The sequence below is a fragment of the Cibotium barometz genome, chromosome 57, assembly GCF_041138505.1.
Source record: "Cibotium barometz isolate CiBa-2024 chromosome 57, ASM4113850v1, whole genome shotgun sequence".
In the NCBI taxonomy this organism is placed as follows: domain Eukaryota; kingdom Viridiplantae; phylum Streptophyta; class Polypodiopsida; order Cyatheales; family Cibotiaceae; genus Cibotium; species Cibotium barometz.
This window is the reverse complement of record NC_141102.1, coordinates 2,087,948-2,105,270: the sequence shown is the minus strand read 5'-3', so window position 1 is coordinate 2,105,270 and position 17,323 is coordinate 2,087,948. Positions and strand designations below refer to the sequence as shown.

Genomic DNA, 17,323 nt, shown 5'->3' with positions numbered 1-17,323 from the left:
AAGATTTTAAGAAATGGTCGAGTAAGTTAAGTGCCTACTTGTTATCCAATGAAAATATATTCAATGATTTATCTACCACCACTGGTGGACTCTTGTAACACTTTCCATCACCCCAATCTCCTACCTAGCACATTTTCATGTATTCTTCTCTTTCTCTCACATGCCCACCTCTCTCTTCTCTTCTTTCTAACTTCACTTTAAGCTTCACTCCCCATGATACTATAGTCCAAATCTTGCTCCTTCTCTCAAAAGAATCCTATTCAAGCCACGCATCTTAAATGCCATACAAATCTACAGACCCATGCAAAAAACAACATGCCAAACTCATATAAGAGCTACCACAAGTATCGTAGAAGTACTTAAAGAAAAAAAGAAACACACGAGGCAAAGAGGTCAAGAGAGCTCTCAAAGCTAAAATTGGCATGGAAAAGTGTATTGGAGTGTTGGTGCTACTTATTTGTGAATCCTACTCTTTTTACCAGGGAAGATCATTTCCTCACCCACCACCACTCGGCCTTAACTTCTCCAACCATGTAGATTTACTTCATGCAGCCATGATAGCCATGAAGACCATTTGCTGAGCAGTGGAGCCTACTTTCTGCCAGCTTTATAACATGACTAGAAACCAATACTTCTAACCAGCTTTTTTATAACATGACTAGAAACCAATACAACCCTAGTCCACATTTATTTTAAGCAATCCCTCACCACTGTGGGTGGCAAAGCTCCCATTTATATTGGGGCAGTCCGGAGAGCGGGCAACAAGAAGAGTGGCCTCTAAGCACTCCTCAAGGCTCCCGTGTTGCTCAATGGGCTTGGGGCACAACGCAACACAAACATAAGAACCCTAAAACCATACACTCAACAAGAAAAGGAGCACCACCTAGTTATGTGTGTGAACTAGGACACCAAAGATCTTTCCTTCTAGCCAATCAATACAAGCTAACCATATACATCAATCAAAAGGCACACACACCCTCAACAAACCCTCATAACATATGATATTGTGTGTGGAGGAGACTAGCATAACACAAATAGATGCACACCAAACTTGGAGAAAAACTTAGAGAGACAATATAAGCTTGATTTTGTTGTCGGTATACACAGTCGGTATACACATGGTCTTAAGATTACGGGAGCCCTCTCACCATACAACCCTCTTACCATGGATTGAAAGGTAACAAATCAAAAATAGGCTCTCAAGCCGCCAAGCATAAAATCACACCACAAAATACAAGGATCGAATTTACCTTAAATCAAACATCGGACCGCTTTGCTAAATCAACTTTGGAGATGTAGGAGTACAAGATTTTGTATACAATTACACCCAAACTACTAATCTTATTTATGCAACAAAGGCAAGATACAATTATGATAGAGAGTATGGCATCACTCAAGCCCTCACACAATGACATAACTAGCTTCAAGCTTCTCTATGCAATCAAAGGTATTGATATATAGAGCGAGCTCACAAGTTCACTATCTCCTTACACACTAGAGTTGGGAGTGGTGTACAATGTGTGTAATCCCCCTTCACAAGGAATGGAGGGGCTCTATTTATAGGTTTGAGAAGCCCCAATCAGGATTAAGCCTAATCAATTTTATTATGAGAAATTATAGATTATGGATTTTTTATTTTGAAATGAGAGTGGGCCTCTTATTATCCCTTGAGTCTCATGGATGTGGGCTCAAGGTGAGAGAATTATTGAAGGTGAGAGGAGAGTGTGATGTAGAGGTTTGAGCAAATAACTTGTAGTAATGCCTACTTTATCCTCTTACTTTGGTAGGTAAAAGCTGTAGGTTGCATTTGTTCAACCAGCTAAACCCTCGCATTAATTGAGGGGTCTTCACTGAGGAAGAAGAAGGGTGTCTACTAGCCACTGAGCCCACGGGAACAATCGGGTGTTGAAAGCTTGAATGCTTCCAAGCCGAATAAACAATGCCATGAAGAACCACTAGCACGTAATCATGGCAAGAGAGTACAGGCAACAATTTCATAGTAAACTTTCTAGGAATCTAAGGGCACCACCTCCATCATTCTTTCCTAAACTCACAGATCAGACACGCAAAGCTCTTCGTTTTGAAGGATGGGTGTTGTTAGCCTTCCAAGCCTCTCTGTTCTCACATGGGTTTCCAACTCCTATAATGTTCTTACATGGGTTTCCAGCTCCTATAAGATGATCAGAAGTAATTTAGGGGCAAGAAGTATCGACCTTATCAACTTCAACCATTACACATACATCTAGAAATTGGCCTCCATGCATGACCTTAAAGAGCATGGCAATCCATCAGCAAGAAAAAAGGAAGGCAGTGCATGGCGGGGCTCAACAAAAAATAGTACATGATGCCAGCGATGACAAGATAACAGTAGTGCCCTTCATCGACTTCCTAAAAAGAAGTCCTAACTGCATACCTCTGCACGCCATGACAAAGAAATCTTGTATCATAATCCACCCAGCTCACCACCCAGTAACTCTTGACTTCAGGGAAAGGCAGTGACTTAATTATACACTCAGCTTCCATTATGCTCAACACTTAGAGAGAAGGAGAACTATAGTAGAGAGTGGTTACCTTGGGTATCCACATCAATACGTGCCCACATGTAGGCATAGCATCAAAGGGCTTTGTATGTCCTCCTCTCTTGCAAAGCAATGAGAAAAAAGGCGATGTAAATGGTCCGTAATTTTGTGTGCGTGAGTGAGTGTATGTGAGAGAGAGTGTGTGAGTGAGATAACATCGTTGTGTGAAAGAAGCTCCTCAAGCATGCCCTCTTTAGACTTAGCTATTTGATCAAATCACCTCAATAACCACTTGTAAGAGAAATTTTACCTGCATCTTAATTTTGTTCCTGATTTGGATGTTTTTTTGTAGATTGTGGTTTTAGTTACAAGATCGAAGATAGCTCGTGTGTGCCAATAGCAGTTATGGCTCTACATTAATTAGCGATCGTGAAACAATATCATACGAGACCCGTCACATCATTGACTTCAAGATTGTAGACTGACAAAGGTATTCCTATTTTTCTCTACATTCGAATAAACTAATGGCCACTTTCAACACTGAAGGTGTATCTTTGGTCCACTCTCGATTCGAGAGTGTTATATGAAAAACGGGAAAAGGACACGTTCCCTTACATTTATAAAATTTTGGGAAGAACTCTGCCAACTCCCCACCATATTTTATGTGGTTTTTTTCACTTGCACAAACAAGCACAAAATTCGTATGACTTAAACAATGATGTGTAACTCAAATTCAGATGTGCTAACCAATTTGTAATTATCCTTTTTGTGAGATTCTTCAAGATCTCCATTGATCATAAACGTAGGCATGCAATTCATTGATAGTGGACCAACCTCTAACACCCTTTCCAAGTATGTTTACAGATTCATGTTCGTTTGATTAATTCAAGATATTTATAAGTAAAACTACACGGTTGTATGTTTGTTAATTTTAAACCTCGTCTTAGAGAGATGTCAATCAAAACCGTCAACCATTTGCTATAGTAGGCAACATGGCAAACCAAAACTTGGAAAAGACATGCCTAGGAAGAAGATGCGCTTTAGAAATTAGGACGTCACGTTTGTTCAAGCACACGTGCACTTGTCAGGCATTCTAGTTCAAAAATGTTAATACAAGGTGTGGTCCGTGGATTGTCGCCTGTGGCAACTTGAGAGAGACGGGAGTTAAGTATTTTTCTAATCAGAAGCTTGGTATCGCCAAGCACCTTCTTTATAGGCAAGCTTCACATCACACTCGAGCATTTCACTTAATGAAATTCATAACACGCGTGAACCATGCTGCTCAAACTACCTCTAATTTTTTCCATCGCATCCACTCTGGTTGCAATTGCAAAGCTGTTGACAAACTGCGGATTACAATGTGTTCAGGTTTCATAAAATTTTAAGCTGCATCACCCGTGTGAACAAAAATGAACCCCAATACACCAAAACTAAAATGGAACCACTCACTTCAGGCTATCCTGAAAAAAAATCCACCTCAAAAACAGAAACTACAGATTTGTTTACACGAATCTGAGGCGCTGATTAGAACTCAAAGGGCTTGTTTACAAGAATCTGAGGGTAAGCTCCCAAAACTGTGTTAGGCAAATGGGGCCCTGCATTACATTGGCAGGGTCACACAATAACATAGGCATGTTTTCCACAGAATGAAATAAAACTATTAGAGCATTAGCCTTGTGAGAATATTGGCCCGCTCTCAAGAAAATCTGATATGTACCTTGAAGCACCCACTTATATTGACAACAGACTATGCAGAGGGACGGATGGTATCACATGTGACCTGGTAAGAGTAAACGAAGCATTCAAAATCCTTTTGAACATACTACAAGCTTTACAGTAAAGAACTCAGGAGCAGGGGGCAAGTATGACCCAGCAGAAGGGAATGAACAGTGGCCCTTTTGAGCGGTTCCAGTTCAAAATATGCTACTCTGACTCAGACTCCATGCTCTCCATGGCCTTGAGACCTCTGGGTTTCTGTTAAAAAAAAAAAAACAAATGTAACAGAGAGAGGCGTTAGAACTTAGCAAGATGAAGGAAGCCCTGTTTAATGAATATTCAATAAAAAAGCTGCTGTTTGGAGATACACAACAAGCCGGCCGCTCCTTAAACAACTTTGACAAGCAGGCTCACACGGAAAGTAGTTATTACCTTTTTCACGCATTTCTTCTCTCTCACGTCGTACCGGCCGCGCGCCAGATCGCAGAGCGAATTGCCAGGGGTGCAGTACTGTAAGCAAGCAAGCAAAGGAAAAAAAAAAACACTCAGGCGTGAAGTTCAAATGGGCGAAACACTGACTGTAGCGAGTTTCAAACATGGCGAGGGCTTTACATGGATGGCTCTTTCTACAGCTTTCGGGCGCTTTTTGGGGCGCTGGGGGAGTTTGGTCCCTTTGAAGATAAGGAAATCGTCTTCTTTTTCTTTTCTGGAAAGGCCGATGAGGATGCGTGGCCACTCCAGGGTTTCCAGGTCCATTTTGGGCTTCGCGAGGACCGCCTGCTACTGCTGTGCCTGCGACGAGGCGGCCGCCACTGCCCCGCAATTGTTGTGGGCAACGGCGTTAAAATTGTGGCCATTGCAGTTGTGGTGGCCGTTGTTGGAGGCGGTGGTGGCCGGCTCCGTGCCGCCCTCCCTTCTCTGCCTGACAACGCCGCCTTGATCGCCCTTGTGCGCTGACGGCCTCTCCCTCTCCGTTTCGCTCGCCATGACGGAGTGCTTTGCCGGTGAGCAGGCGTTGCTCTTGTTGGTGGCAAAACCGTTCGCCGCTGCTCTGCTGTTCGTGCCGTTCCTGGTAAAATCAACACAAGAATCAGAAACGCTTCTCTCTCTCTCTCTCTCTCTCTCTCCATCGAACAGAAAATTTGCACCGTTTCCTACCTAGCCACCGCCCCCTTGGTGCCGTGGCTGTTGGCAGCCATCGTTGGCCCTCCTTGCCCCCGCAGCTTCGCCTCTACACCCTCTCCGTTGGACTGTTTCTCCACCCAAACCAGGGCTTTGCTCACCGATTCGTGAGCCCGCGCAGCGGAGGTGTGCTTTGACAGCTCGAATCTGCTGCACCGCGACCTCTTCCCGTGGCCCCATTGTGGCAGCACGCCGCCCTCATCCAGCGGGGGAGGTGGCGCAGATTTCCACTTCAGGACAGGTTCCGATTCGGCCAGAAACTCCTTCACTTTTTCGGATGCAGAATAATCCGACAGCCCGTTGTTGTTGTTGTTGGGATTGTGCCGCAGGCCGCTGCCGTGAATCGAATTCCCACCTTTCAAGCGCCCTCCTCCAGGAGCAGCAAGCGGCATGCTCCCAGCGAGGGGCTTCGCTCCGACATAATTCGTGTACCCTCCGCTGCTGCTCAATCGCCGCCGGCTTTCATTGCTCTCCGTTAATTTCACGCTAAGTTTTGTTCTATCAATAGCCGGAGAGAACAACGTCCCTCCGCCCTGCTCTCTGCATACATACGCCATTAAAGAAAGATTAGCATCGTTTCATCTGCAATGTCCCAAAAACACTTCATATGTTCAAGAAATCGCTCTGCACAGACCACAACTGGACAAAAATTAACTCTCCAGCCCTTTCAATTCCCTCATACAATTCCAGACAAACACTCGAAAAACATCACACAAGAAATAAGAGCAAGATACAGATAAACGCCAAAACGGCCTCCTCCCCGCCCCTGAAAAACTCAACACAAACTATCACACAGACTAAACCCAGAAGAACACATACAAAATACCCTTGCAAGAAGGGATCTCGTCCGCTTAACAGATTTCTTGCAATCTGATTTGACAATCTTGTTGCAGCACCGTAGGAACAAAAGCTCCTCTTCACATAACAGCGATTTTCTTCTCAGTTCCCTGAAACTCTTTCGGGATTCTTACAACCAGTGCCTGAACATAACGCTGTTACTACCCACACCAACCATAAGCCGATCTCTCCGTTGCAACGATAGGCTTCCTACATCAGACAAGAATTGTTCTACCACAGCATGCATCCTAGCCAGGGCACTGTAAGACCCGAAAAGCAACACATCAGGTGCAACTCGCCACAGGCAATGTCCAATGAACAGAGTTACAAACCAGCAGGCACTTCAATTCATCGCGCAACTGAACAAGGTAACCAAAGCCAACAAAATCACACAAAGCGCAGGCAGAACAGATCAGGATGTACGCAGGGGAGGTAATGAGAACCCACCTCATGTCAACAGAGAGAGAAAGTAAGATGGGAGAGAGAGAAGGACCAAGAGGGGCAGCAATTCAAAGGAACAAAGATGCATCAAGGATCGGCGATCAGTGCGAGGAAAGGATAAAGGAGTGTAACTGTGGCAGAGGCGGAGGGGCAAGTCTTCTCTCTCTCTATGCCGGGGGAGAGAGCTTTTCTAGTGTTTTGGCGTGCAGTTTTGCGCTTTCTGATGAAGAGACGATGATGAAGAGGTTGTGAGGGAAAGAGGGTAATGGTAAAGGGGATTAAATTAGTGGGGCTAACTAATCCGGTTTAGCAGGTCGGAAGATGAAGGGAAACGTTCCTTCACACGATGCCCTTCCCACAAAACCTTGCCAGTCACACGATGGCACCTCCTTTATTTTCCATTCAAAAAAAAAGGGGCCTTCCGTTGTTCTACTCTTTAACCCCTTGCAAAAGAATGTTCAAGGAGTGAGTGCTTAGGCTACCTCAAAATGCTTTATAAAAACCAACTTTTCTCATCTTACCAACAATGTGCTCTTTAGTGTGTGCCATACATAGTCTCTTATCCCATAGTATAGTTGGCTCGAGGCAAGATCACCATGCTTCTAAAAGTTCACCTGTGTTTCTCAGGTCCATATCTCTTACCTTTCAAGCCTTGATTCCAAGTAGATCTTGAAAGTGATCCATTCTACCCATACCTTTTGCCTCCCTTATGTGTGCACATTTCTTCACAATTTTGGCAACGCCTCCCACTTGGAAAAAACAAGATTCCTTAAAACCACTCTCATAGAGTTGGACTTGGAGATGTGTGCTTGTGACTCCATGCATATGGTTCACTGTCCTATTGTAAGAATCATATTGATATTCCAATTTTATTTATTGTTATTATATTATCAAAACAATCCCCTCTTATTTACTTTTGATTAAAATCGTTTAAAGGTAACCTCGCATTTATGATTGAAGCCAATATTTGCAGTGCCGCTTAAGAACTTTAACAAAGTTAAACTATGATAAGTTGGAGCATTAGCATTTGTGCTTTCACTCCGGAGCACCTTTGGCTCTAAGTTGCATGCCAATCATAGACACTTTGTTAGATCTTTATCCAAAAACATGCACACATAATGAGAGACAAGGAGAGAGCACATAAAATCTGAGAGTGAGTGACTGAGAGAGAGAGAGAGAGATTCATCGCACGAGGTCCCTTTCCTCACAAAAACATGGATGTGCATTGAGGTGTCTTTGAGCCCCTCTGTAGTTGGGTTTGCCAAGCTTGACCCTTGACACACATAGCAAGCACCCCACAAATTACTGGCCCAAAGTGCCACGTATTCTTAAAATGCCACATGTCACTCAAAATATGTTATATCTGATGGTTATCCTATAATATTACATTTTATAAGACATTTTAAATGCCCTTGTTTTTGCATATCCTGTTTTGGATATCTAGTTCTACACTACGAAAGCTTCAGTAATGCTTCTAAATTCTAAAATCTTAGGTGTAAACTCCATACATAGCTCAATGCATTTGTCTATAGTACGTTAATGAAAGACCTAAAGATGTCTTAGGATGAACACCTCCAAAAATTTTGGCATAGCTCGATGCATTTGTATATCGTATGTTAATGAAAGACTTAAAGATGTCTTAGGATGAACACCTCCCAAAAAAATAGCATTTCACTTGCATTGTATTATTTTGAAAGCACATTTTCAAGTTCTATATCTTTACTCTTTGGTAATATAACATCACAATACCAAAACTAAGGTTGATGATGTCTCTTTTTCAATAATAATCTAACACATAAATATAAAATATAAAGTATGGAGGAAGGGATTGTTTATAACATCGTACTCTAACGAACCAGATATGACCATACAATGCTAAGCTACACACACACACACACACAGAGTCAGGGGGGGTGAGGGATAACTTAAATGCATTCGTATATTATATGTTAATGAAAGACCTAAAGATGTCTTAGGATGAACACCTCTAAAAATTTTGGCATGCTACTTGCATTGTATTATTTGAAAGAAAATTTTTAAATTCTATATCTTTACCCTTTGGTAATATCAAATCTTTACCCTTTGGTAATATAACATCACAATACCAAAACTAGGGCTCATGATGTTACTCTTTCAATAATAATCTAGCACATAAATATAAAGTATGGAGGAAGGGATTGTTTGTAACATTGTACTCTAATGAAGCAACCAAATATGACCATACAATGCTCTGAGAGAGAGAGAGAGAGAGAGAGAGAGAGAGAGAGAGAGAGAGAGAGAGATAGAGGGGGGGGGACGGAGGGACGGAGGGAGGGATAGAGGGGAGAGGGATAGCTTCTTTAGATAACCTAAAAGTTGAAAAGAGAAAAGTTGCATATTCTTATACAGCATCACCTTCTTACTAAAATTGGTATTCCCTTGGGACGAGTAAATAATTGGTCAAGATAATATTTTTGAGTCCTTTTTCTTAAGTATTGGCTCAAGTAGATAAAAATGATACCTTTTGCACACATTTCTCTCAACAAACCCTTTTAAATGATTAAAAAATCTTCAAACCCTCTTGTGTTAGAAGCAAAAAGAACAAAACCTTTAGTGAATTACATAAGCTTTATTTGTTATAAATAACTTGGAAATGTCTAATTGCATACATCCACAAATAGTTCTAGACAGTTTTTTTTAAAAAACAAATATAACCTCACTAAGTCATCTTTGAAACATGGACATGTTTTTGATCGTGGTCTTTGACATAAAATTAAATTCTCACGTTTATCATATTTGCATCCCCTTTAGCCAAGTTTAAAGGTTGTTTATTTTCAGAAGATTTGTATTCACATGTTGGAATCCTTGCTAGTAAACCAGCTTCATAATAGCAAGGGGAGCATCTTCAATTTTGTGTGCAAGTTTAAAGGTTGTTTATTTTCAAAAGATTTGTATTCACATGTTGGAATCCTTGCTGGTAAACCAGCTTCATAATACCAAGGGGAGCATCTTCAATTTTGTGTGCAATATTGGAATGTTGTGTAGTAGCAAAATATTACAATTTGAGTGGCTTTATGATAGCACGGTTTTTGCATGAACATGCCACATTTCTCCCAAGGTTTAATACCAAAAATAACATCAATTTGTTGCTTATACACACTTGAGGCAATCATTGATAACAATTTCTAAAACTTATCTTATATCTGACTTAATTAATAAAAATTTTAATTGAAGCTTCACATGCAACAAGAAAGGCATCAATATGAAGGTGGTCCTAAAAAGGAAATTTATATGTGCCAATGTGCTTGCCCCATGTACACACTTATGCATAATGTAACTTTAAAAATTGTTATTTAAGTGATTTGAGATGTCTCATCAATCAATCAAAATACTTATATGCATGATTATAAAAGTTCTAAGTTAAACATAGACTAGATTACACAAATATCTTTCTTTTCATGACCAAAACACCATCCTTGAAAATTTCCTTGAGTATAAGGCTAAGCCTTTGACATGAAACTGTAGAGGAACTATATGATTCGTAGACTACAAGTTTCACTTCAAACTTGAATGAAGATGACAAAGGAAACGATCTACATTTATAGGGATTCATAAGGAATTGACAATAGTGGGGGTTAAGGAAAAGCACAAGTAACACATACAAAATATGCACTCATCAAGATTTTGGAAGGAGTGTTTTTCAAGATAATTCTCATTCCAAAAGCTTTATTCAAAAAATCAAAGAGCCAAAAGGCCACAATGGATGTTCCCACTCTTTTCACCTTCTAACTACACTTTCATCTATTATATATTCCAATATTAAAGTGAAAATGTTTTTTAATTTATATTGAAAGTAATGGTGAGTTCTTTAAAGGGATAAAAATTGGTGATTTTTGTAAGAGCAATGCATGTGAATGAGAGAGAGCTTGAGTCCCAAAATCAAGGTTTGTTGCTAATTGTAATAAACATTTATAGGTTTTGGTGAATTCCATAAGACTTTCTTGATACTGATTTGGTGATTTTTGTAAGAGCAATGCATGTGAATGAGAGAGAGATTGAGTCCTAAAACCAAAGTTTCTTTGCTAATTGTAATAAACATTTATAGGTTTTTGTGAATTCCATACGACTTTCTTTATACTAACTAAGATATATATTTTTATCTCTTCACACAAAACGACGAATCTCTAAAAGGACATTGAAGCATCACATCATGCTAATGGGAGTGATGTATAGCCCATGGAGTTAAGGCATCAAGCTTAAAATTTAGAATTAGATTTAGTAGTATAAACTTAAGGGGAATAAGAAGTGAAAAAGGACTAGTGTTTTGTGTGTACATGCAACAACACTATAGCCTTAAAACTTTTCATGATCGATATAATGAATAGGCCAATTATCTCAATGTATAAACTTTTTTGAGTCCAATATACCTTTTTGTACTTATTTAACTAGGATTTCTTTCACATATCTAGATGTTTCCATGTTTAACCTTTTTGTGCCCTAAAGGATGCAAGAGAAAAAATATACAATATGAAAGGAATTTAACATCTTTTGTTTAAATTGAGAAATGGATACATAACAAAATGCTATAATGCAATGAAGGGAGTCTAGGGGGAGAGTAGAACTCAATGGTTGGAGTCCTCAATGGTTGGAGTCCTCACAACTAGACTCAATGGCTGGAGTCTACACAAGTTGCTCCTTAATGCCTAGAGTAACCATAGGTTCATGAGGAAAGCTATAAAAGATTATACAAGAGAAGCTAAAAGCTCCAAGAAAGATTGTACAAGAAGCTAACAACTCCAAGAAAGGTCAAGTGTATAATATGTAAAAATGGTACAATAACTGTTTACTAAGTGACTTATATAGCCATTTACCCTAGAATATGTCCACACTAGCACATGCCCAAAGCCTATGTGCCTCCAATGTGTACATGCACTAGTGGAAAATAGCTTTGTTACAAACCATCCCCTACTACAATGATTTCATCTTTGAAATCAAAGAGTGGTTGTGCACAAAAGATACATACAAAGGCTAATATATACAAAAGCCAAAATTATGACTTAGTGTTAATGTGAAACCAAGGAGTCGTATGTCCCCTAGAGCCAAATGGAAAGGATAGTAGACTCTCTTCGCGATGATGAAGATAATCATGCAACTACCTAGATCAAAGGGAAATCTAAACCATCCGAACTCCAAAAAAATGGTCCTCCAATCACCTGGGTCAAATGGTAAATATAGAAGACCAGTATGTCAATGATGAGGCTAGCTCCAAATCCTCCTGGGTGGAAGGGAAGACTAACAACTAGCCCATTCTCAGTCGTTATTGGAACCATCGTGCAGGCCAAGACTAGGATGTGCCATAGGTGCATCTAAATGTCGAGCCACATAATCAAAAACCATATACATTGCAAATGGCAAATGAAAGGTAAATGTCATGGCTCCGCAAAACATAGGGTCATGTTGCCAATCACAAGAACCAAACACACATACCTCATAGTCAGCATCATGCAAAGTCAGATGGGAATCAACGTTGTCATCTGACAATCACAAGAACCAAACACACATACCTGATAGTCAGTATCATGCAAACACACATACCTCTCATAGTTAGCATCATGCAAAGTCAGATGGGAATCAACGTTGTCGCCCACTGTAGCACAACTCGAAACATCCAAGGCATAATCCACTATATCCATATGTGTATGTGCATGACCTAAACTATGTACCAACGTAAGAATATGATCAACAAGACTGATAACAAGGGAATTGATGCATTCCAGACATTGCGAGGGTTTAAGAGAGGCCTCAAAGATGATTACCTTGAGTATGTAGAGCCCTTACAGCCTAAAGACTTAGCAGAGGCAATTCAATATGCACAGATATTCGATGACATCAAGCGTCGTAGTGCGCGTGGTGGTTCTAGTAGGGCCGAGGGTAGTGAAAAGAGGAGGTCAGGCCTCAAAAGAAAAGGGTTCCGCAATGAGAAACAAGGGGATAGGACGGACCAGGAAGGACAGGGTGGTCATTGGTCTAAAAAACCGCGACCATCCAGGAAAAAAAGAGACACCGAAATCCAAAAGAAAGAGCAGTATATTAAATGGCGAAAGGAAAATCGCTGCTTTAATTGCAATGAAGTAGGGCACACGAAGGCTGAGTGTCCAAAGCCTAAAGCCAGCACGAGTGGCAACGAGCCCAAAAAAGATGGTAAATCTTCTAGGTAGTTGCATACAGTGCAGAGACTCCCTCTGAGTTCCGCAGAGTTCAGAGAGGTGACAATGTGTCATTGTGATGAGCATCACGCTTGTTCAGTGACACCAGCGATGTGGCAGCCTACTGTAGGTCCGCATGACGGTGCGCATGTATGGCACCATAGGTGGCCGTAGAGTCATAGTTTTTATTGATGATGGAGCTAGCCACAACTTCTTGAACTACTCGTTAGTCAAGAAGTTGGGATTGACTGAGACCTGGAGTGATCATGAGTATACTGTTGGCCTAGCCAACGGATATGATAAAACGGTATGGAATACCGTAGTATTGGGAGTCCCATTATCTATGCAGGACTATGACTGAGACCTGGAGTGATCATGAGTATACTGTTGGCCTAGCCAACGGATATGATAAAACGGTATGGAATACCGTAGTATTGGGGGTCCCATTATCTATGCAGGACTACGAGGCTCCGCTTGACTTTCAGGTCATGCACTTAGCCAGAGCAGACGTATATCTAGGCAGGGAGTGGCTGTATGGCTTGGGCCCTAGTCTAGCTCGGAATTACTTACATAACACGCTATGTTTTGAGCACGGAGGTAGAGTCATCACCCTGCAGGGCGACCGTACTGTCCCTGCCACACCACTTATTTCCTCCATGGAGCTGTGTACAGCGGTCCGCACAGAGCCCAGATAGCAGAGGTATATGCTTGTTACCCTCTTTTGAATTCTGTTTCTGTAGATGAAACGATAAATGATGTTTGCGTAGACAAACAAGAAAAACAAAATAACCTTGGACGAGACCCACTGTTTGAAAACCTTGTTTGGCATGCATGTGATTCAAACAAGAAAAAATCCAAGGTGAATGAGACAATAAAGAAAAAGTACGTAGATACGTTAATGAATTTATTAGAGGAATTTTAGGATGTTTTTCCTGATGATTTACCAGATGGTTTACCACCATCTAGAGAAGTAGACCATGGCATCGAAGTTATGCCAGGATGAAAACCTATAAGCAAACCTGCTTATAGATTAAGCCACTCCGAGGCACAGGAGGTGGAAAAACAATTGACGGAATATTTGAACAAAGGCTTTATTCGGCCTAGTTCAAGTCCGTGGGCATCGCTTATTCTTCTGGTAAAGAAGAAAGACGGATCTATGCGGATGTGCATAGACTATAGGGCTCTTAATCAGATAACGATTAAGAACAAGTATCCAATGCCACGCATGGATGAGTTGTTTGATCAACTCTATGGATCGAGATACTTTACAAAAATAGACCTGAGATCTAGGTATCATCAGGTTAGAATTAAACAAGAAGATGTTGCGAAGACAGCATTTAGGACTCGTTTCGGGCATTTTGAGTTTTTGGTTATGCCATTTGGGCTAACCAATGCTCCAGCGACATTTATGACGCTGATGGATAGTATTTTACGTCCATATCTGGGAAAATTTGTAGTAGTTTTCCTAGATGATATTCTTGTGTACAGTAAGACACAGAAAGAACACATAGAGCATTTGCGTCTAGTGTTCGAGTTGTTGCGAAAGCACAAACTATTTGCGAAAAAGAGCAAATGTGAATTTTTTAAAACAGAAATTCACTACCTTGGCCATATTATATCCGCCGATGGTACGCGGATGGAGCCAGAAAAAGTAGAGGCTATTCTTAAATGGCCAGCGCCAAAGAATCTCGAGGAACTGCAGATTTTTCTTGGCGTGTCGGGGTTCTACGGACAGTATGTGAAGGACTACGCGAAGATCGCAGACCCGTTGTGACTGACCAGTTTACGGTCAAAAACTAAAAACATTAGTTGGGGGGACGCCCAACAGAAAAGCTTTGATAAGCTTAAGGTGACCGTAGCAGTTGCACCTGTTTTGACTATTGTGGATCCAAATGAGCCGTTTGTTTTAGAAACAAACGCAAGTAATGAGGCGATTGGGGCCGTACTTATGCAAAGGGGACGCCCAATTGCATTTGAGAGTAAAAAGTTAGATCGTGCACAGCGTAACTACTCGACTTACGAGCGAGAGTTACTAGCGATAGTTCATGCACTAAAAAAGTGGAGACACTATTTATATGGTGCTACTTTTGAGGTCCGGATGGACCATGAAAGTCTGAAATGGCTTTCAAGTCAAAATGAACTGAAGGGTAGAAAAGCTCGGTGGGCGGAGATTCTACAGGAGTTTGACCTTCAGATACGTTACCAGAAAGGTAAGTATAACGTGGTGGCAGATGCACTTAGTCACATGCCACAGATTAATGAACTTAGTTTCACAGTCTTCAAGAATGATTTCTTGGAGTCACTACGTGGTTTATGTGAGCATGATCCATCTTTTACAGAGGTCTGGCGCGCTGTACGCGTACGCACTTCTTCACAGACGCGACCACCTCCCTCGTTGGCACGTATTGCTAGTCCGGAGAGACTGGCAGAAGGTGCAACGGGAAGGAAAGCGAGAGTTAGTCCGGAGAGACTAGCCGTGTCTTCTGGGTATAGCTTGGAGCCGGAGAGTTCTGACGTAGGCCCTTCATCACCTTTGACTGCCACGGCTTCAAAGGGGAGTGATAAACTTCGTCGGGGGGAGAAATATGCTAATTACTCCATTGACGATGGGTACTTACTCTACAAGGGTAGAATATGTGTACCAACTATTGGTGACTTTCGGGTCCAAATTCTTAAAGAAAGTCATGATAGTCTAAGTGCGGGTCATCCTGGGATTCAGAAGACCTATGCACTAGTAAAAAGACAATTTTATTGGCCTAGTTTGTTTAAGGACGTCTAGACTTATGTGCTGAAATGCAGTAAGTGCCAGGTCAATAAACATGAACGTCTTAAGGTTGGAGGACTACTCCATCCGCTGGAGATTCCTCAAGGAAAATGGGAAAGCATTTCCATGGATTTCATTACCGGTTTACCCAAGAGGAGTCGAGGGAATGACTCGGTGTGGGTGGTAGTGGACAGGTTAACTAAAATGGCAAAGTTTATCGCCACGAAGAAAACTGTAAAAACGCCAGAGTTAGCAAAACTCTTTATTGAACATCTCTACAAGCTATATGGCCTGCCCGCCGCAGATATAGTGTCGGATAGAGATAGAAAGTTCAACAGTCATTTTTGGAGGGAAATCTTCAAAAAGTTGGATACTACTCTGAGTATGAGTACGGCAGATCATCCGGAGTCTGATGGTCAAACTGAAAGAGTTAACCAAATTCTAGAGGATATGTTGCGTTCTTATGTTAGTTAGTAGGAAGCAATCTAATTGGGAAGAATACTTGCCCTTATTGGAGTTTGCCTATAGCAGCTCCAAACACTCAGCGAGGACTGGATTTACACCATTCATGTTAATGTATGGATTCCAGCCGAGATCTCCGATGGCTGTAGGCCTAGAAAAGGAGAAGATTCAATCTGTCAAGGATTTCCTTGAAGATATGAATGATATGCTCAGAGCCGCACGTGAGAGCATTCGTAGCGCTCAGGATCGCGCTAAAACTTATGCGGATAAAGGACGAAGAAAGGTGACCTTTGCAGAAGGTGACTTTGCATTCCTCAAGGTTCCTACGCAGTCAGAAACCATGAAAACGGGAAAGTGTAATAAACTTTCTCCAAGATACTCTGGTCCTTTTAAAATCCTTAAGAAGATTGGGGACGTAGCATATAAACTTGAGTTACCGGAGAGTTCTCAAGTCCATCCTGTCTTCCATGTCAGTAAACTGAAGAAATCAGTTCACGGGTTAGAGAACGCAGTTTCTCCAGAGATTTTGGTGGACTTGATAGAGCCACCAAAGATACCACATGAACCTGAAAAGATTCTAGAGTATCGTGACAGACAAACCCGACATAAAGTGTACCAGGAGGTACTTGTTAAATGGACAGATAGGGATGAGGAGGTGGCAACCTGGGAACGCCGTAGTGCAATTTCCAAAAGGTTTTCCTAGTTTGTTTTCGAGGACGAAAACTCTTCTTAAGGGGGGGGGGGTAATGTCACGTAGGCTGTAATGCCTGTGAGTGACCGACGCGGCAGACCGGATGGCCATGTCGGGGTTCAGTGGGAGAGGACGCCCATGCGGAGTCATGGGTGGCCAGGCTAGTGTGGACGACAGGCCACACACTATATAGCCTGGGGGATGAGGGGCAATCCTCATTCTTCCTCTATGGCTGGGTGGTGAGCCAGAGGCCGTCCCCTCTTGTGGTAACGCCCGTAGCGGCGTTACGGATATCTAACAGTAACCATAGAAGAAGCTAAAAGCTCCAAGAAAGATTGTACAAGAAGCTAACAACTCCAAGAAAGGTCAAGTGTATAATATGTAAAAATGGTACAATAACTGTCTACTAAGTGACTTATATAGCCACTTACCCTAGAATATGTCCACACTAGCACATGCCCAAAGCCTATGTGCCTCCAATGTGTACATGCACTAGTGGAAAATAGCTTTGTTACAAACCATCCCC

General features: G+C 41.6%; 1 pseudogene across 1 annotated transcript; it reads right to left on the bottom strand.

Moving 5' to 3' along the window:
• Positions 1 to 3,870: 3,870 nt before the first annotated feature.
• Positions 3,871 to 7,047, bottom strand: LOC147606320 (uncharacterized; annotated as a pseudogene). The gene is made up of 5 exons (XR_015264964.1): positions 6,702 to 7,047; positions 5,394 to 5,957; positions 4,848 to 5,304; positions 4,668 to 4,745; positions 3,871 to 4,493 (listed from the first exon to the last, which is right to left on the bottom strand). The product of XR_015264964.1 is annotated as an uncharacterized LOC147606320 (transcript).
• Between the last annotated feature and the right edge of the window lie 10,276 nt (positions 7,048 to 17,323).